Raw genomic sequence first — 22,585 nt, 5'->3', positions numbered from 1 at the left:
CATGTACTTTATTAATCTTTTTCCATTCTCTACACTTGTGCAGAAACTATCTTCCATCCTCTGTTACCTTTCGGTAACACTACTTTTCTTCTTTGATCTCTTCTACCTACAGCAATCTTTTAGCTAATCTCCACTTGAGCAACCTTCCAACTCATTTTAAATCTCTCCTGAAAAAAAGAATGTTCACATTTTCCACTTATTTTTTCAATGTTTTTCCAAGTGGTCTTGGTGGTTGAAAGACAAGTATTTGTTTGCTTTTCATGCATTTTAGTATCTGCTGCCTTTATTCCTTTCCATGCCTATTCTGTAAGAAACAGCACAGAAGAAAAACTTCTGTGTTATATGTGGCTATCCAAAACAAAACTCTTTTCATTGTTTAAAATATTTGTAATTTTTATTTTAAAATAACTTTTGAATAATGGGATAGTAGTCCTGAAGAGTCAAACTAGAGGTCATTCAAGTAAATAGATTTCGATGATACTTACATACAAGATTAAGAGAAGTAATACATACTGATGACAAGAAAAACAAACATTAGGTTACTGTTATCTTGAGCCATCTAAAGCAGTAAGGGATATGATAGCATTACAATGCAAAACTTAGTTGTATTTGTCTTATGTCCTCATCTACAGTCAGATAGCTGCACTGAGTAAAACTGCATTAGGGCTTGACTTTCTTCTTTTTTTCTTTAGTGCTTTGTAAATCAAGTGAAAATGATAGCTTTCATTCTCCACAAGTTTATGTCTAAGCTGAGAAATCTTAATCATTAAGTACTGTCATGGTTTGGCCCAGCTAGCAAAGAAGCACCACAACAGTCTCTCAGTCGGTGCCCCTCATTCACCCCCAACCTCATTAGTATGGTGGAGGTCTCAGCAAAATGGGAGGAAAAAAAAGATAACCAAGGATGTTGTGCATTGAGACAAGGGCAGGGAGGGCTCACTGACAATTATGGTTCCGGGCAAAACAGATTCCACTACTCAGCTTAGAGAGGGTCCCGGTATCTCTGCCTCCTCCCCCTTCAACAGCTCAGAGGGGTAGAGAATGGGGGATGTGGTCAATCTCTCACAGATGGTCTCTGCCACTTCTCTCTTTTCAGATAAGGAGGACTCTTTACATTCCTCCCGTATTCCAACACAGGGTCCCTCTCCCAGGACACAGTCCTTAACGAACTTCTCTGGTGTGGATTCTTCCCAGTAGCTGCAGCTTCTGCTGATACAGAGTCCCTCACATGGGACACAGTCCTTAGTGAATAACTCTGGTGTTGGTTCTTCACTACAGTTGCAGTTTCTGCAGATACAGGGTCGCTCCCTCGGGCCATGGCCTCTTCTGGACATAATTTTAATGAGCTTCTTTGGCGTGGGTTCCTTCCCCACAGTTACAGCTTCTGTGAATATAGAGTCCCTGACATGGGACATGGCCCATGGTATGGGATCTTTAACTTATTTTGAACTTTATTTTATTAAATTATTTTTATTAATGAAGAGAATCACTTCCCCTGATGCAGGATTTTTAGCAAAATAAGTCCCTGCCCCAGATGTGGGGTCTTTAACGAAATGCAAACAAATCACTGCTTCACCAGTCCTTTCTATAGAATGCAGGGTAGTCTCTGCTCCAGCACACCTCCTCCTCTCTTCCCTCACTGACCTTGGAGTCCACATGATGGCTTCTCTCTGTCTTCCCACTCCTTGCACCACCACTGACTGGAAAAAAAGAAGGGACAGAAGAAGAAGGAAGCCTCCTCTTGTAGCTTCTTCTTAAAAAGCGATCATGGAGGCATCTAATTGGCTCAGCCCCAGAAGTGGGTCTGGCTTAGAACTGGGGAGATTTTTGAGTGACTTCTTACAGAAGCCATCTTTACAGTCCCTTCCCCCTTACCAGAAATGGCTGTCATGTCAAACCATGATAAGTACTCATATCAACAAAAGGTTATAAGAACACTATGTAAATCATGGTTAGATTAATTTTCTCTTAAATAGTCAGAATAAAATATCTCTTACTGCCTACATTAAATAACACTGTCCAGTACAACCCCTTCAAATCGTTTGTGTACCATCCTATCACAATTAAGATTTCCATACAAATGAAAATAGGTTTACAGTGTTTGCTCAGAATAAAAACCCTCCCTTAAAACAAATGTAGTTGGAAGTGTTCAAAGATGAGTGTGTTCTGCTGGCTCATATCACAACATCACAAGTGGATTGTTATCCAGATTTACAGGAGACAAAATATGAGACTAAACAGAGGATGGCTCTTATGTTCCTGATGATTTTCAAATAAACAGTCACAGAAAAAAAACAACTGGAAAACCAAGTTTTCAAGTTTTAGACACATGGTGGTAGAATATCTTTCAGATATATTTCACATCAGTTAAAGGAAGGGATCCTTCTGTAGTTCTTATTCCTTGCAAAATTATGAATCAGAGACGTAGATAAAATGGTGAGTGAAGACCACTTGAGGGAGAAATAAAGACAAAATGGAATAAACAAAGAAATGGTTTGGGAGGATTTACAAAGGAAGAAGAAATAAACAAAAATAATGAACAAGAGCAGCACTAGATCAATATTACCAAGCTTATGTTTGGAATTCCGGGATGCTGGTCACCTTGTTTAAGCCTGACTTGCTCACTCACTCAGTCAGAGTAACAAAGGGCAGTAGCAGGTTTTCAGGCAGTTTTTCTCATTGGAAATAAAGAAAGTCAGTTTCTCTTGAATCATTGTATTAATGTTAAGTATTGGTGACCAGACAGTCCACCATCAGTTTCAGAAAATTCAAGCTCTATGTTCAAGGCATGCTTGTTTCACTCTTGCAAGTAAATGCATGCTAAGAGTAATTATATTTATAAATTGAGCAGAATCTGACCTTTAAGTGGCAGTGTGACTAAAAAAAAAAAAAAACAAACAACAAAACCTGGTTAGTGCAAAGAAAATGAAGAATTTGTGGAACCTTAAGGTACATATTTTTCTATTTTATTTTCTTCAAATTGGGTAGATATTAAAGTTTCTACGTATTGGAATCGTCAACTTTCTAACTCTACATTGTACAGCACTGCTGTGAAGAAACAGAGATGCTGCCAAGAGCTCCAGGCTAAATTATTTTGGATCCTAACTTGTCAGGAAGCTTCTGTTCTGATATGTTCTACAGAGCTGGCAGGATAACTTGCACAACAAAATACAATAAATCAATAAACTCTTAGAGCTAGTTTTAAATGAAAACTATTAACATTTCATAAAAACATAGGGACACGAGGAATTAAAACAAATGTAGTGGAAAAAAAATTAGACCAAAAAAAAAAGCAATGTAATAAATAATCCAGAAGGAAAATTTTAAAAAATTATCTTAATTCTGGAAAAATGTCAAAACAACAAGAATAAAATTTTAAAAGTCCTGACAACTGTGAAGAATCCGGATGCATAAAATATGAGCAAATATGGGACACTGGCAGAGGTTTATTTTAAAAACCAGGAATACTGTCAACATTGTATGAGAATGTTTTATGAATATTTCTACAAATGCTTATATTTGCTTTATAAATTAATAGAAAAAAATAGGTGTGTTGTCATGGTTACCACACCACAAATATAATATCAACAGTTGTATGAGCTTTTTCTTTTCACTTTTTTTACCAATACAATGGTTAAAAAATAGGGGAAAAATAATTTTTAATGTTTTGGTTTCTGTCTGACAACATGTCTTGTGATTTTCTTATCCTAGAAAATCAAAAGCAGGGAGTTAGCATTTTGATCCACTCAGTGCACTCAGATTCATAACTTTTTTTTGTTCATTCTCAATATACACAGGGGAAAAAATATCCTCTTGTTAACCTGATAATAAAAATATTTTTAATGACATAAAAGTAATCTCTCTACAGTCTTTCCAACATATACATTTTAAGGATAATTGCATGTTTGAAGTCTCTAATTTGAAGTTTTTCCTTCTTCAATTCAAAGGGTAAAGTGTTCCTTAGATTTTTTCCAAGCACAGTTCTGTCCTCCAGGCAAGACCTTTGTCTTTGTCTCACTGACTGTATATATAAATATATGAAAGAAGTTTGTAATGGAAAACAGAAAAGTCCTAATGTGCAATTTTATCAAGTAAAGGAGAGATTCTGTGTAGGACAAACACTCAAACAGTGGAATTTAAAGCACATTTGGAATAGAAAACAAAATTCTTTGCAATCTAGTTTTCACTTGTTTTCTAGTAAAAAAAAAAAAAAAAACAAGAAGGAGAAAAAAAAAAGACATTCAGATTTTTAAAATCTTCTTTTTCTTTTAAGACAGAGTTGATCTCAAATAAGGTGTTGCACAATTCATTGATGTGGTCTCCTAAGCATTTCCCTCATGCATTTCTAACCTCATAGCCCAGCTGTGTCCTTACTTTCTAAACACTATTCTAACCAATGTTTGGCTTAGACTTCTAACAAAATGACAGCTACATCAGTCTTCATAGTATCTACACAAACAGAGAATGAAACCTGCCAGCACCACACTATCACTAATTGTGCAAATAATTAAGTATTCATATTGTCCTAGTGATTGTGATTGCTATAATGAACACAAAGAATTTATTTGGTTTCTACTCTTTTTTTTGTGATCATGAGGATTCAAAAATGTACCATGGCACAACAGAAGACCTTCAGTGCCATTAAGTCAGCGAAAGACAATTCTTCACCCCTGGCTCAGATAGCAGATTCTATCTCTGCTACACATTAGAATACAATGGAATTTTTTTTTAGATGAGTTGGGTACTTGTTAAGTTCTTTATATTTCAAAAGACTCCTGTTAGCCAATTGTTTTAAAATCATGCTTAACATGGCTGTAAGCCTATTTTTTATAATATCCAAAACAGTCAATCCAGTTGCAAATGTTTATAGAACTCATAGATGAGAAAAACATGTTTAGGTAACCCTGGAGACTGTAAACTGAAGCTACAGACTATCACTTTTCTAACTAATTTCATTTGTTAGGAGGTGGAAGTCAAAAGACTGAGGATTCTCATACTTATCCTCCAAGAAATCTATTTTCTCTTATGGTCAGTCTTTCTCTTAACAGTCAATGGGGCTCCTACCAAGCTACTTTCACTCCATCATGTTCTCTTCTTAATGGGAAAAGAAGGTTTCATTTCCAATCTGTCATTGAAAACAGAGTACTTAATATAAACTAGGAGACGTTAATTTCATGCAGATTATTTCTAATATTTGGTTAGTACCAGATTTTGTGGCAACCAGTCACTCTGAAATGACTCATCCTCAGTCAATTCCTCTTTGCACATTATGACAGCAAGCAATTGTATTTCTCCAGATAGAAGTGTTTTCCTGCAACTTGTAGGCTATGAGCATCAGAAGCTCTCCCTATACTCCCACCACTTCAAGCATGTCTGACAGGAGACCCCAGGAATCAGATGCCAAGCTGGGTGGATACCATATTTAAGTTAAGCATGTTTTAATGAAACTGTAGGAAGAAAATATATAAGAGAGTAAGTTGGCTATTTCAACTACAAAAACATAGAGTTGTAGAATCATAGAATGGTAGGGGTTGGAAGGAATTTCGGAGATTATCTAGTCCAGCCCCCCTGCCAAAGCAGGTCCACCTAGATCACATCCCAGAGGAATGCATCCAGGCATGTTTTGAAGACCTTCAAAGAGGGAGACTCTGGGAAGCTTGTTCCAGTGCTTCACTCCCCTCACAGTAAAATAGCTTTTTCTTATATTTAAATGGAACTTTTTGTGTTCCAGCTCTTGTCCATTACCCCTTGTCCTGTCACTAGATACAACAAGAAAAAATGGATGTCCCAATCTCCCGACATCCACCATTTAGTTATTTGTAAATATTAATGTGATCATCCCACAGTCTCCCCTTCTCTAGACTAATCAGACCCACTTCCAGCAGCCTTTCCTCATAAGGATGATGCTCCAGTCCTCTGATCACCTTCATGGCCCTGTGCTGGACTCTCTCCAGCAGTTCCCTGTTCCTGTTGAGCTGGGAAGCCCTGAACTAGACACAGTACTGCAGATGAGACCTCACCAGGCCAGAGAAGAGGAGCTCTGTTATCATCCTTTTTTTGCCAACCAGATCTCTCTTGGGAAGTCACATCCTTGGGTAGCTACAGCAACAGCTGAATTAGGAAAGGTCAGGAAACAGACAACTACTTTTGCCATGTCTTAATCTATGGCATGAAGATTCTCCAGATCTTGTCTGTCAACCGATACTGGTCTGATGTTGGTGTTTGAATAGCACATATGCTTTGCTTCAGTTAAAGTACCTTAACTTTGGAGCAAGAGATCTGAATTATCTTTCAAATCAAGAGAGCCTCTGCATTGAGCTCTGTAAACAGTAATTTTCTTTTTGCTCCATTCTTTACAGGGAATGAACTGTTGGTTTGTTATCCTCAGTGATTATTGTATTGTTCCTGCTCGTGAAACAGGATTGACAAATTGCTCTGAATTAAGCTGCTGAAAACACTGTATAGATGTTTAGCATAACACTAGAGTTATAACAATAGTGATAAAGTAGAACCTATATGATTTTGCTTTATTGTAGTAAACACATTCCCTAAGTTATTTTATAATACATCTTATGTCTGATATAAGAGGAAACTAGTACTATAGACTTGAAATACCATATAATAAAACAAAATTCCTGTATTGTGCAAATGCTACACTGTAGTACGTTGTTTAGATGTTCCAGTAAGAGCTGCATAACACTTTGCAGTCCTCAGTGTAGCCAAGTGCTTCACAACTTGATCTCTGATATAATAGTTACACTCTTGCATAAAGAATAACAAAAACTTTCTTGAATGCTGCCATCTAGGAAGCTAACCTTCCAGCTCACTATACAATTATTTAGACAGAAACAACAAATATTTTAAATTTGGGATACAGTCAAAATTCAGAACACCTAGATAAACTGTCGTTGGCTTAAAGTTTTCTTTAGTATACTTTCTTTAATAAGTCTAATTTCCATTTGTCAATGGTTTCTGCCTGTGTTACTGTAGGCTTCGACTCATGATACGTTCAGTCTCATTGGTAACCTTGCCCTGTGCTTGGAGTTGCTGACATCATTGAAAATACAAATAACTTTAAACTTAGGCATTATTTGAAGTAGTTACGAGATCTGTATCCCTAATTTACCAATTCTCAAGACAAGGACTATTTTGGAGAATGTAAAACATTAAAAAATGTTGGTGTTTTTGGCAGGTAAAAAAGAATTTAAAATAAATAAATAAATAAATGCAATTTCATTCTTCTCAGCCCCATGTACTCCATCACTCCACTTTTCAATAACAAGGGAGTAGTAAGAATTAAGTTGAAATTTTGGGAATCTTAACCTGAAATATGCCCTATACTTAATAGACAACATCTGAGAGGCACAACTCTGCTGCCATGGTAGTCAATACTATTGCCATGCAACATTTTGAATACACATTGTCTGGCTTGCATGGTTGCAAAAACCTGAAGAACTTTTCCAAAGTTCTTACCATTGTAATCTCACAGAAAAAGTTTTCCGAAAGCTTCACTAAAGAAATCATATCTGCCTAAGTGCCTATAAATACGCGGGCTAAGCACTGTGAGTAAGAGCTACTCTTTTTACCATGGGGTAAAAAGGAAAGCTATATTGTCTTATCTTCCTCATGGCTACCATCCTGTGATTCTAAGTAAAATCATGGAAGGTGTTCAAACAGTTTACTTTGTCTCCAGTTACACTTCTTCATAGAAGAGCAGTCTACAGGAGAGTGCATCTTAAAGTATACGAGCTGCGTGATGTGCCTGACTGGTGGATAATCCTTGTGCTGATTGTCCTGCCTGAATGCCTGCTCTTATTCCACAGAAAAAGCTTATGTCACTAAATCTGAATAGGGAAAAAAAGAAACAAACAAGCCAACAATAACAAAAATACAAAAAAAAATCCCCAAAACCAAGCCACATAAAACCCTTCTCTTTTGCTCTCTTAAGTATCCTAATGAGCCTTCCATCATAGAAAAGGAGACAGAGCATATGGAAGTTGGAAGTGGAATGTTTCTTTGAAGTATTTATTGTGCTTTGTGTTTCATCTTTATATGCCAATGTCCAGATTAGCAGTATGATTTCAGAGTACTGCTTTCCAGCACAAGAAAATATACTGATTTTCAGTCTTAACATCTGCTTAGGACTTCATTCCTCTGAGTGTTCTGAAGTATTTTGAGACTGACACGAGCCTTATTTGACAAGGGCATCAGCTGCTTAACCAGAATAAGGGAGGCTACAGAAATATTTTTGAAGAAACCTTATCTATCAAACACTGAATCTTTTAAGGATATACAAATTACCCTCAATAAATTAGAAATTATAGTTAGACACTTTTAGTAGGATCAACATAGCTATACAGTAACTTTCAAACTACATGAGTCAACATAAACTGTAAAGCTTACTCAGTATTAATCAACCATAAATATACCTATATAATTTACCATCACTGCTTTGCCAAATGTTCCCAAGAACTTGCTAAAGCCATGAAATTAATCAGAAATACAGTATTTCCTTCGATTCATTATTTACAATGTCTATTTTAAAAGCAGGCCTTTCAATTCTATGTACAAATAATAAATGCACTCTGGGACTAGTTTCCAATGGATTTCTCAAGCTTATCCATCTACTTGGAACATTTAAAGGCAAATCACCTGACAAACACTCCCTCTCAAATAATAGTAGGAAAAATTTTTTAAAAGTCATTGTATCTTTTTACCAAATTGTTAGGCATGCAGTCAACACACACAACAATTATCTCAAAAGCCTTACACAACTCAGAAAAAAACAAAACAAAACAAATAATTTAAAAGAAGTTAAGCAAATCATGACTCTGACTTGCAGAGTCAAGATACCATGAAATTAATGATCCCAACTCAAATCCCAAATTGTATTAAGTAGTCTCTTAAGAAATTCCAGCAGTAGGACACTGCAGTACAAATTCTGTACTTTACAGTGACAGATTCATGGTAGTCAGCATAAAAAGAAAACATTAAAAGGTCTTCAGAAATCATTTAATGGAAAGCTTTGACATAGGTAAAAGAGATAGTACAATAGAATGACAAATTATACTACACAAATAAATTAAAAATTAAAATATGCACATAAATAAAAAACCTGTGTTCCAAATACTTTTCATTCTCATGTGGTTACTTAGATTAAGAAAATGATTTTATTGTTTTTTAATCTAAATTCTATTAAATATGACATCTAGATTATGACATAAATAGTGCCCTATTTAGAGCTGCTAAATTGTGAAAGACATTTTTTGTACTACTAATTGAATCTACAAGAGATAGTACAAGATAGTACAAGTACAATCTTCTACAGTACACACCATCTACAGTACACACTATAATGAAAACATTTTTCTACCTTGCATACACTGAACAGATATGTGAATTTGCTTTTCTGTTTAACAATGTCCTTTCACAATTAAATATTATGAAGAGTTTAAAGACATACAAGATGAATTGAAGAAAGGTAAGAAAGGCTAAGCACCTTGAAAAATCAATGCATCAATTCAGAAGTTGTGGAGATATCTCTTCCAAGTGGTGATTTGGCAAAGTTGAAGAAATAGTTCTTAAAATATATCAGAAACGTTTCAGGGACTAAATCAGCATAAAAATTTTAGAAAAAGATGAAGAAGGTAAAACCAGTTGTTTAGATTCACAGGCATGGAAAAACTGGAAACCGTAACATTATCATTTTGGATTAAAAAAACATATCTGTTTATAGTGCTGCATTGTTCAGTTACTATTTCATTAGCTTGATGTGTGTGTTGTGATTAAATGAAAAAAAAAAGAAAAAAGGAAATCTGGAAAATTGGTGGTTTCCATTTAATTTGGGTAACAGAAAGCATGTTTTACTAGGTTGACTATTAAAGGAGGTTTAAAGCCTCTGATTCTGTCAATAATCTTAACACCAATTAATAGTACAAGATGGCATGTAATAGTATGACTAGTCACTCTAGGATATTCAGTCAAAGAAACAAGAAAAACAAGTATTATACTATTTAAGTAATGGCCATGTAGCAACTATGAAGCAGAGTGCATCTTCAAATCAAGGTGTACATAAATAGAAAAATGCATCTATATTGACAAAACCAAAGGCACAAGCTGAAACACAGCAGGATCACCTTGAAAAATAGGAAAAAAAAAATTACTGTAGGAGTGATGGAATGCTGGCACAGGTTATCCAGAGAAGTTGTGACACTTTCCTCCTTGGATATATTAAAAAACCATCTACACATACTCCTAGGTAACTGTCTCTAGGTGATCCTGCCTGAGCAGAGGCCCAAGGACTGGGCACTTGGCTTTGTTGAACCTCATACAACTGGTAACAGCCCATTGATCCAGGTTGTCCAGGTCTCTCTGAAAGACCTTCTTACACTGAAGTGTATCAATACTCTTACCCAACTTTGTATAATGTGCAAACTTACTGAGGTTGCATTTGAACCCCTCATTCAGACAATTGGCAAAGATATTAAACAGAACAAGTCCCAATACTGAGCCCTGTGGAACTGCACTTCTGACTGCTGTCAGCTGGATTTAACTTCATTCATTATCACTCTTTGGGTTTATATGTCCAGTCATTTTTTTACCATTCAAAAAGTATGCCTCTCTAAGTCATGAGCAGCCTTTATCTCCAGAAGAATTGTGGGAACCATTCTCAAAAGCTTTACTAAATTCCAGGTGGACAACATCCACAGTCTTCTTCACATTCACTAAGTGGATCACTTTGTCATAGAAGGAGACTAAGTTAGTCAAGCAGGACCTGCTTTTCATAAACTCATGCTGAGGAGGCCTTGTCCCATACATGCCCCATGATGGCACTCGAGTGACCGTCTCCCTAATTTTCTATGGCACCAAGGTCAGACTGACAGGCCTATAATTCCCCAGATCCTTCTTCTGTCCCTTTTTGCAAATAGTCATCACATTTGCTAACTTCCAGTCAACTGAGACTTCCCTGATTAGTTAGAACTCCACAGAAATGATTGAAAGTGTCTGAAGTGGTGAGCACTTCCGCCAGCTCTCTTATAGCCTTGGGTAGATTCCATCCATCCCCATAGACTTGTGTCTTTCTACATTGTGTAGCAGGTTACTAACTATTTCATCTTCAACTGTGGGGGCTTCATTCTTCTCTTTGTCCTGTACCCAGCTAAAGGGGCTGGATACCACAGAACACAGACACAAAGACTGAGGCAAAGAAGACATTAAATACCTCAGTCTTTTCCTCATCCTTTTTTGTATATTCAATAAAGTTAAAGCATATACCTTCTTGTTTATAATATTTTGTAATATTGAAATTTAACTGTAGAAATATTTTGCACCAGTACTTACTACTTATTGACAAATTCCTTTTTTGGTCCTTTGGTGTTATAGTAATGTATTGGTAAGAACATGAAGGAGTTTAATTTTTTTTTCCCCTGTAATGCACTGTTATTGGTTGACCTCTAAGTTTCACTTAATAGGTAGCCTTTCATTTGTAGATTTCTCTTTTTATGTTTGAGGTTTAATCGGGTTTCTTGTAGGTGCTCTTTTATTTCTTTTTACCTTTTTTTTTATGAAAGAATAGAAAAATAAGTCGAAGAAACATGATGGAGAGCAAGGGAGAATTAAATAAGAAGATGGTGGAATAATATTGATCTGAGAAGACAGCAGAGAACATTGAGGCTTTTGCACAGGCATGGAGGAATGAAGTGGAGTTTGGGAAAAAGAATCTCAAGGAGGAGCATAACAAGACACAGACCACAGAGAAAGACTAGAATTTAGAGGAGAGAATGCTTAGATTGAGTAAGAAAAACAGAAGCAGTCTTGCTAGCAAAAGTAGAAGCAGACTTGCTAGCAATAGATACTCTTATCTGACAACAATTTGAAGGACTAATGATAAGCCATTGTAGTTCTGATCATGCAGTCTACATGCTCAAAGCAGTTCTTCAGCTAATGAGGAAAAGTGGAAGCCTTTTTTCATCAAGTTCTGGGACATTTAAGTCCACTTTTGAAAATGTTACTGAAGAAAAGTTGAAGAGAGGCAAGAAGAATGCCTGCAATTTCAATTTTTTTTTTTTTTTAAATCAAGCAATGTTGTGGCAATTAAATTCACCATGTGTGTACATAGTAACATGCTTGGGGACCAATTAAAGGTGACACTCATTGGTACTAGTCACTGTGTGACTTAAATGGTGTGTGGTGGTTTGACCCTGGCTGGATGCCAGGTGTCCACCACACTGCTCTATCACCCACCTCCTCAGCAAGCCAGGGAAGGGAAGAAAGTAAGATGAGAGTCTTGTGGGTTGAGATAAAACCAGTTTAATAAAGAAGCAACAAAGCTGCACGCACGAGAAGCAAAACAAAAGCAAATAAAGCTGTTACTCTCTACTTCCCAGCAGCAGCGATGTCCGGCCACCTCCCGAGAAGCAGAGCTTTGGTAGCCTTAACAGTTGGTTTCTGAAGGCCAAAATAATTCTTGCCCAACCCTTCCTGCTCCTCTCCACCAGTTTATATTACTGAGCTGATGTCATGTGGTATGGAATATCTCCTTGATCAGCCTGCGTCAGCTGTCCTGGCTGTGGTCCCTCCCAAAATTGGGCCCACCCACAGCTATTGGTGAAGGTGGGGGAAGGAATGCTGGAGGGACAGCCCTGATGCTATGCAAGCAGTAGTCATAATATTGATACCACCAGTAAGCACAGCACTGCAAGAGCTGCTGTGGAAAATCACTACCGTCCCAGACCCCCTACATGGTGACAATACAATTATTAGGAAATTCAAACTAAAAGAAGACTATGATTGAAAACTACTAAATCACTATGCAATAACTAAGACAGAAAATTGGGTATTGCCCTTTGAAGAACTAGGCACAATTTAGACTCTGTTTCAGTGCATATTTATTCATTCAGCTTTCATTACTTTATCACACTAGTATCTTCTCTCAAAAAAGATTTAAAAAGACAGAGCTACCATTTTTCCTCTTCATCTGTATTCTATTTATTCTGTTTTCTCTGTTCTGCAGCCCTGCACTTGACTATGTATGACACTTTCATATCACAAATCAGCAATATAATGACAGGTAGAGGTTGACTACACTGCAAAAGCTAAAATCAAGGTATACTTTGTCTAATTTATGTTGCATGGAATGTCTAATTTGTGTTGTATAAAGAAATAACATAACTCATCTCTATGCAGGTGCTACTAATACACCATGCAAAGCAAGAGCTAGATTCTTTTAATCAAGACTCTGCTTTTGAAGACTGTTTCTCTTCAGCACGGCTCTAAAGATAAAATTTTTGTCATTTTGACTTTGCATGTTGCTCTTTCTTTTCTGGTTTAACTCCTTTAAAGAATTCCTATTATTAAACTTGGAGTTGAGGCTTGGAGGATTCGTACAGAGCACACATTTGCGATTTAGTTCTTATTTCTCATGGCGAGGCTATGACTGCACATGTGGGGACCCGGCTTTCTAGAGAAGAAGTGAACATTACAGTGGTGAGAGGAATCTATGCCAAAGGCAATATTGCTTGCTACATTTGTAACTATGAAAGCTCAAATAACTGTTCATATCTCTCTTTTTGTTGTTAAGCATTACAGTAGATCACTTGTCTTTCTTGTCCTGAGGCTTCAGCTCCTTTCATGGTTATTTCATCGCTCTGTTTCTACCTTGCTGCATGGTTTCTGCAGATGGATATCATTCTTAACTATATTGTCAGTGTAAAATAGCCCTTGGCATTTCCACATTAGTGTCATTAAATTTATTGGGGAAATGCTTCAAGCAGATGAAACCTGGCTACTGTATTTTCTTAGGGCTAAACAGTTTCCTGGTGCACAAAAATCGTGAGAAAAATACACTCAGTATTTGTGTGGATTGCCACATAAAATAAAAGGTACATATACAGATATACAGGAAAAAAAATGATATGTCCTGAGAACTGAATTTACCATCTGTAACGGCTGCCACCATGAATTATCAAGGAAAGTCTGCTAGGTTCAGCATTACTAGTCAACATTACAATATGCATTCTGACCAGAGAGACTCAAACTTAACTCTGTGGATTGCACCAGAAGGTGCTGGTCTGTTATGAGCCTATTAAGAAAGGAATTCAGACTCTGTAAGGTACAATTTAAAATCTAATTTATTAAGGATAGCACTACAAGGAGAGAGTAATAGGGATAATCTTTCATCTCTTTAAATTATGGGAATTACAGGTGGTCTTGCATCTCATGGATCTCCAGTCATATACTGGAGAAACCTGGGCAAGACATTTACTGGGCAAACCTCATCCATGCAAGACATTAACACATTTCAGTAATTCTAGGAGCTATTATAGAATGACTTATTATAGGATATTCTTATAAGAAAATGTATTTATGAAAAGAAAACTCCATCCACAGTCTCTTGAGAAGCTAGTCTTCTTAGAAGACAATAAATATTACAATCCTTTGAGTAAGATAGATGCACTTAATCAGTTTTGTCTTTTGCTTTATACACATCAATTTAAATGAGGACCTGTTGTCTTTGTACAAAGTTAGTAACAGACTAATTAGATGTCCATCTCTCCTAAGAAAAAGTTTTTCCCAATAGCTTTGGTCTGAACATGATATTCTCACTTGTTAAGAAAAGTTACATTTGTGCTCAATCCCACTTGAGAAGAGCATATTAGAAAAATCCTGGACTCATTAAAATAAACAACACAGTGTGAAAGGCATTCCCATCATATTTTTGTTGGTCACAGGTATAGAAATAACATCCCAGGTTTGTGGATTTTAAATTATATTGTACATAAAAAAAATGCACCGTTTTTTAAGGAAGATGTAATCATTATGTTGAAAACATTTGGATAGCACTTAGGAAAGTTTTAATAATTGTGGATATCTTACTTAACTACACGTTTTACTTTTTTACCATCTGGAACAATCTGACAATTTTGTTTACATGACTTTTTCTATTTCAGATTCCAAAGGAATTAACTTTCCTTTCATCTATGAGGTCTGCTGGTTATGCAGCACCTTTAAAATACACAGCTTACACATTTCTTAACTTGAATCAGGTTAGTCTTATTATATGTGGCAAGAACTATGGAATTCGCAAGATATAAACATAAAATTCCTGTTTGTTCTATAGTTACAATCATGGAGCAGGTGGGTATCATAACAGCGTTGTGCCTCTGTGTACACACAGTGCAATCAACTCATTAATTCTATGGGCAGACCAGGAATTCCCCAGCTATTTCCTGCTTACAGGCAACAGGCTAATAAGAAACAATAGACTCACTTTAGCCAGGGTGTCTGGCTGAGTTCCTGTCTGCCTCTACATCAAATTATTAGACTAATTCTTTCTGGAGGTCTCCAGGAGCGAATTTCAGCCAGCTTTCAAAATTACCCCAACAGCTCCTCCTGAATCCAGTCCCTTTCTCAAGTTGTTGTGCCGAGAAGGGATGCTTTACATGGCAGAGTTGGCCAAACTACAGGCAAGTAATGTGTAGTGGTCAGCATATTCTGTTCCCACAGATGCAGAAATGTTCATGCAGGTCATTCTTTCCAGAGATAAACAAGCACAAAGCTGTTCAAAATGAGGAATGAGGCAGGAACACAGTCTCATTGATCAAGGTGCTGGCCATCAGGGCATCAATAGGGGTGGCAGGAACAGGGGCTGGCAACGGCATCTGCCAACAGTCCAGGCAAGTAGTAACCCATGAGGACCAGAGCCTGCCAAAGAGCAGCAGGGGATAAGACCAGAGGTGGGGCTGGAAAAAAGGTAGGTTAAACATGGGCCCAACAACATCTCAGAATAAAGTCCAGAGATGACGCAGAGCACAAGGACACTCATAACTTCCTTCAGACAAGGAGAGGGTGCCCAGGTGCTCTAGGAGAATGTGTTGGTATGCATATGTAAGGCCTGTTAATTTCGTTGGAATCCTGGTAATTATTTTTTGCATAGTTAAGATAATTAAAATATGTTTTGTACATCATTTAATATAAACAAAACAGTGGATCGTGCAAATGATGAGCACTCATATAGTATCAGAGACCATCTAGATATAAGAATTCCATAAAATAACAGTTTGGGGGGTATCACTGCATCCAACAGAAGATGATGCTGCAAGGATCCTTGTAAAGGATATTCTTGTCATCTCCTGGATAGTGACTGTAATCCTCTTTAAAAATGTGTTTTCTAGATGTCACTAAGTGCTGGTTTTCTTTTTTTTTTCCTTTTGTTTTGTTTGGATTGTTGGGGTTTTTTTAGTAAATACATGGTCCAGGAGTGGCTATGCCACACATTTTTTACAGAAAATCTTTTTCTCACCTTTTACCTTTTATTTACTTTACAGTGAAAATAATGTATTAGTTAAATAGATTTTATTTTATACAATTATCCAGGCATTATTATTTATCAGGTAGCAAGCTCTCAAATTACAGATAGACAACTCTAGCTATAAACTTTCAATTATTTACTTCAAAAATGATAACAATTTTTTTTTTTCCTCTGTATGTATACATATACTGTGTTTTTCTTATTTTAGGACATTTAGAAGAAAAAAGCTATGAAGCTTAGAATTTAGTTTAGAAGTCTAGATTGTTGTAATATCCATTTTGAATTTCTGTAGCTTTTCCTTTTTTAATTAAATATTTTAAGATCATTTGCTAGTTAAAAAAGCACAGCTGTTCAAGAGCTAAAGGTCCTTTTTTTTTTTAATCTCTTGGAATTACTTTTTTTTCCCCCAATTTAAATAACACATATCACTTCTCAACCTTTGTTTGGTTTGTGTGTCAGTTTCTTCAAGAAAGAAAGGAATCAAAAGGTGGTTACAGTACTCACCTCATCAACATTTTACCTTCCTGGAAATCTTTGAGTTTAAATGGTTATGAAGATAACAAAGAGAAATATACGGATACATACATTTAGAGACCACCAGGAAACGAGGAACCTTCTTCTCCACAGTATCCATTAATCATAGAATACTTCCCAGTAGGTTAACTGACTATCAGATATTACTGCTTACATATTATAATCAGGTAATGTGTGACTGGCAGTTGTAGCATGCTGTTGGAAGATGTGAAGCGGTTTATGGCCTCCCTCAGATCTCTTCTTTAGTTTACTATGTAAGACTGCCTTAAAAATCTGATTCATATATTTTCATTAATAATTCAGCACTGTATTGTATCCACATTATCAAAGTATATGGAGAGATTATTTTTCCCAGAAAAATTCAGTTTTACAAGCAGCTATTGCTTCATAATTTGGTTTATTTCAACACTAGAAATGCATTCTGCTTTTGTAACCAGGCATGTTCTGTACTCACTCAGGATTTTGTTTTCTCCTGTGTATAGTTACATTCAGTCTTTATAGATAGATTCATTTCAATTCAGGCCTAACACTGTTTTCCTAGTAAGCCAGAAAATTCAAGTAGAAGTTCTAACAGCTGAATTAAAATATCTCAGGACAACAGCATTTGAGAAACCATCATTCCTATCATAGCCCTCCATAAAAGCTAAGCTCAATGAATTCATTGCAGCTCTTGAAGTTAAAATCTCAATTTATGGGTGCAGAGAGACACTTAAATTTAACTCCTGTGGCAAATGAATGTGGACTAACTTTTTTGCCTAATACAAGAGGAAAGATAACATGATGGGGAAGGTAGTTTTCTCAAGATGAGATTTATTATTTGCAAATGGATTGTGTTGACCCCTGAATTTTCCCTAAAACATAGGAAGCTCAAATGTATAATGCATGGCAATTTTTGTGACGCAGACACATATTTTGCCATTTATCTGGAGATGCCTGGACAGCTTTTCGTTTTGTTGTTTGGCAATAACAAATTTTACACTATCTTCTATATAAAATATCACAACATGAAAAGGAAAGTTATGGCAGAAGGGACTCAAATTTTGTCTTGTATTTTACCTTCTATCTTCTAAATTTTGTTCTATGAAGGGCTATATCTTTTTATCATAACTCTGAAAAAGAGCTGGGAACAGATCTCTCCCAAAGACAAGCAAGACAAATCTCTGCAATGAGAGGATGAGAGTCTTATGATACTGCCTGTCTGTCAGTCCTATTTTGTGGAACAATGCAGGAACCTGTTAATTCTTACTCAATCCAAAACAACTATGCTTCATAAGTTCAATACTTCATACAAAACAGCTGTGTACTATTGAAATGAAAACTGTTACCAGGATCCAGAAAAAAAAAAAAAAACCCTACATTTAATTTCTTAATATGAATCTGCTGAATATCATTAACAACGTTTTGCTTATATTCCCAAACAAATCATAATTAATAGCAAAAGGCTCCAGGACAAAAGTTTCAATTTATTAATTATCAGACCTCTGTTAATTAAGAGCTATAGTTATATTGTACTATCAACAGTATAGCATTGTTTTCAGCATCACTGACATACAAATAAAGAAGAGCAGAAGATTAAGTCTGAAGTTTGCATGTCATCTGTATGATCTTTCAATAAGTTATTTCGCAATATACAGATACTCTCCACAAGGGATCTCTTTTGCAAATATACATGTTAATATGAATGATGTCACTGCCCAGACTGGCATCTTACTCTAAATATGGAGACATTCTTATATACTAGTCATTATGAATATGTGGCCTTACATGTTATAGCAAGTACTAAGACATATACCCTGGTTGTTGTCTAGAATCTCACAGGGATGCAATCACACCCCTGGGTGTGAGAAATGCACAGTATGTTTCCAAATTAATTTCCTAGTGATGTAAATTCATTAAAAGAACGATGAGTAATCAGAATAAAAGGGCAAATTAATAACATGTGGTATGACACAAAATGCATCTCAATACTTTATTTTACTGAAGCAATGAAAAAAAATTGATACGATAATTATGCTGCTTTCATTAGAGTATCAAATTCTCTTCAGAGCAGTCCTCTAAGTGATAATTTCTGCTGTACATAACTATCTTTAACAGGTAATCTCATAATACTAGCCCCAGCTCTCAGTAGAACAAGGTGGATCAAAGGCCCTGTGATAAAAAATCAGGGTTAGATGGGTCTTCTGACAGTGGCATCTAATCTGCAAGCAAATATGTACATATGTGTATGATTATATAAAAGGATGAGATTTTATATTGTACATTTTTGAAAGAAGAACTAAATTAAAAAACAGGCTTTTTACCACAAGCTTAAGGAAAAATGGCAGAAAGCCTTTGAAATACACCATGGATGTAGCTATTCTTCTACTAGAAGCTGTTGTCTTTTATTTCTATGATTTTATGATTTCTCCTGTTGCCAGGTCAGCATTTTCTCTCTTTACTAGTATTCCCTCTGGAAAGACAGGAGCTAATAACCAAACACAGGGGAATAAAAGCTTTTTCCCATGTACAGCATTTTCAGTTTTCCAGCTTCTTTTTTACTAATGAGTTCTCATAAGGCACAAAAAAATTATCCAAAATGTTGAGTGTTTTCAGACTTGATCTTTTCATTGCCACTGTTTTGCATGAAAAAAAATCTAAATCCTTTCACACAAATATAAGTGCAAGAGCAGTAAAATGAAACAGACTTTCAGTAAGGTTGGCTACCTACAACTTCCTACAAAACTTTGACTGCTTTTCAGGAACTAGTGTAGAAGGCAAGAAAGGAAGGAAATTGTTTGATACTGAGCAATAGCTTTTCTTTGCTGAGTGAGACCCAAGAGCTACTGAATAGAAATGCATAGATGAAGCAAGAGAACATTAGTAGTCAAAAGACAAAGCTCTTTCAGGCTCTTCTGGTCTGAAGGAAGGAAATAGTTTATCTGTTCTGAAAATAGAAAAATAATTTGTCTACTTGGCGGTGGCTTAGCAGTATCACACTACAAGGCCAGAGTGCCACAGAAGCCCTGACACAGGTGAATTCAAGAGCTCCTGCTGCAAGACGCTCATTGCACTGGCACTTTGTGTTGAGGAAGACGTCCAGAGCCAAGCTACAAGCTTGTAAGCTGGCTACACATGTGGCAAATGGATTTGCAGATCTCACAGAAAAGGATTTGGATTAAGAGGGGTTTTTTTTGTTTTTTTTCTTGGAGCACAGGACCTTAGGCTTCACCCGCTTCTAATCAGTTTTGCTTCTGCCAGCACAGGACATGAGGAGACAAAGTTTGATTGCTCCACAGGGATACCATTCCCATTTTCCAACAGAAGAAATGGAGTAACTAAACTATACTTTGTAATCTCTGAAGTCTCTAAGCAAGTTGTTGACTGGGGAGAAAGATCTGGAGGGACCCTTCCCAATGAAGGAAGTACAAGGACATAGTCTCAAGTATACCTTTATTTCAGGATCTTTCTCCTTTTGCCTTTCATCTTCTGTACTCCAGAAATTAATGAGTAGAGGGAACATATTGCCATGTAGTGGGAACACATTCATCTAGAAAAGAAAGGTCAATTTAGGCACCTTTCAATGATCTTATGTCCCCTGTCTTGTAGAAACATGTCACAGCTAACATGACTCTACAGTGCAATGTTAGCTTTGTCTTCTGTGTGGTCCGTGACCATTGTCTTTACCATGACATGGAAGCTGTAAAATTCATAAATTCTACTTAAAATTGGGATTCTTCAGCTTGGCAATTGATTAACTAACTTGGCAAGTATGTTTCCATTTGATCAATGTATTACAGCCTTAACTTTGTAAGGATCCAAAATTTACAGGTCACAGTCAGGTGAATTGTTGGCTTAAATTTAAGGGAATAACACTAAATGCATCTGACAGATAAAAGTGAGTTTTGAGTTATAGATGATCTTATTGTTGGTTTCTGTTTAAATCCATATGGTGGCACCCTTCATTCCATTATGAAGAACAAGAAGAGGAGGACTACAAGGAGCCATGCCTTTACTCAATATACAGTGGATGATCTATAGGAAATAGATAATTATTTAAAAATTTAACAGCACTCCCTATAGTTTTATAGTATCAAGATGTGCTAGATTACCCTTTTACCACAATTCTTGCAGGATTTTCTGGAAACTAAGGGAAAGGTAGTTGTCCCCTGGAGAATGCTCCCCAGTTCTACATCTTTTTACTTACACCCAGTTTCATTTCCTTTTACTTCCTTCTACATCTGAACATATTGTATGTGCTATAGATATTCACAATTAATATATTAGAAAGGATTCTTTAAATATCTTTTTTTAAATCATGGGGAACCTATCTGAAGTCCTAACATGAAATTATTTTCTCTCCTTTATGAAATACAGTTTTAATCGATGATTTGATAAATTTTACTTGTGAAACCAAACCGGGAAAACTATTTCTAAGCATCATCTTAATGTCCTTTTTAGAGTCCAAAATGTTTTTGAAAGGATAAAAAGAGTTGTAAAACATGTAGTGCTCTTTACAATCCCTATAAGATGTTCCAAACTTTATCCTTATATAGATTTGCCATGGGAAGACATAGTCTTCTTTAAGTGTCTGAAAATGTTATGTCATCTGTCTACTGATTAAATATTTATCACCAGAGGCTTTTAGGATGAGACTTTGGATTGGGTTGTTTGGTTTTTATTTTTTCCTGCAGAAACAACCTATTATTTACACATTTAAAAAACTAGCACTCATCAACAAAAACAAATTAGTTGATCCAACATCCTTGCATTGCTGTTGAGTCAGGAACAGGAATATGATGAACAGCTCCTTTCTCTCCTGGAGCTGTTGATCTCTCCCTCCTAGAGTGAGGAAAGCTATGCTTTGAACTGTTTTGATGACTAGATAAAAGATATTTCTGAATTGCCTTGAAAACCTTGAAAGTGAACATCCTCTTAATGTCTTGCCAGATACATGTGCTGAAAATCTGTCACAGATTCATTAAAAATCTGGAGAGGAAGAGGATGTCTTTCAAAAGAAAAAATCTGTTGGTGAAACAAACCAAAGGGTATTTTTATCCTCCTAAGTTTTGAACTTGCCTATTTCCAGGGCTTTCTGTTAAGCAGTGATAGAAAACATGAAAAAAATTTACCCAGTATCTGCAAACTAGCAGAAACAGGTAAGGATATCATCAATACCGGATTAAGACACTAGGGTTGTCATTTCTCACTGCTTAGGTGCGGAAATAAGTGGCAGTCTCCAAAAACTAGGTCTAACAGGACATAAACTATTTAACAGAGGACTTAAACAAACTTTAACACGTTTGAAGCAGAATGATAAGGAAAAGTGAGATGAAGTTTCATTCTACTGGAAAAACCTAAAACAGAAGTTGTAGACCATATGAAGAAACCTTACCACCTCGACCCTGTTGTGGTAGGCTTTCACTGTTCTTTTAGTAAAAAAACAATGAATATTATTCTACTGTAATACGTTCTTAAAATTTGATTTACTAATCATTTTTCCTGGTATGGGAATCACAAGCAAAGAATTCAAAGTGCCAATGCCTGCTTATCTCTTTGAGGTAGAGACCTGGAAGATTGGCATAAGAAGCAGACAAGGGAGGAAGCCTTGCAGAGGCAAGACAGTCCTGTTTTGGCCATAAATTGTAGGATCAATCAAACAGCTCCAAAACAGTTTCAGCATGGTGCTGGAGTGAGACCTTTGCCTAAGGAACCATAATCTTAAAGTTAACACTCTTGAATATAGTAATGAGCTAGAAGACGTAC

The sequence above is a fragment of the Colius striatus genome, chromosome 1 (assembly GCF_028858725.1).
Source record: "Colius striatus isolate bColStr4 chromosome 1, bColStr4.1.hap1, whole genome shotgun sequence".
NCBI classification, from domain to species: domain Eukaryota; kingdom Metazoa; phylum Chordata; class Aves; order Coliiformes; family Coliidae; genus Colius; species Colius striatus.
This window is presented reverse-complemented; position numbering follows the sequence as displayed.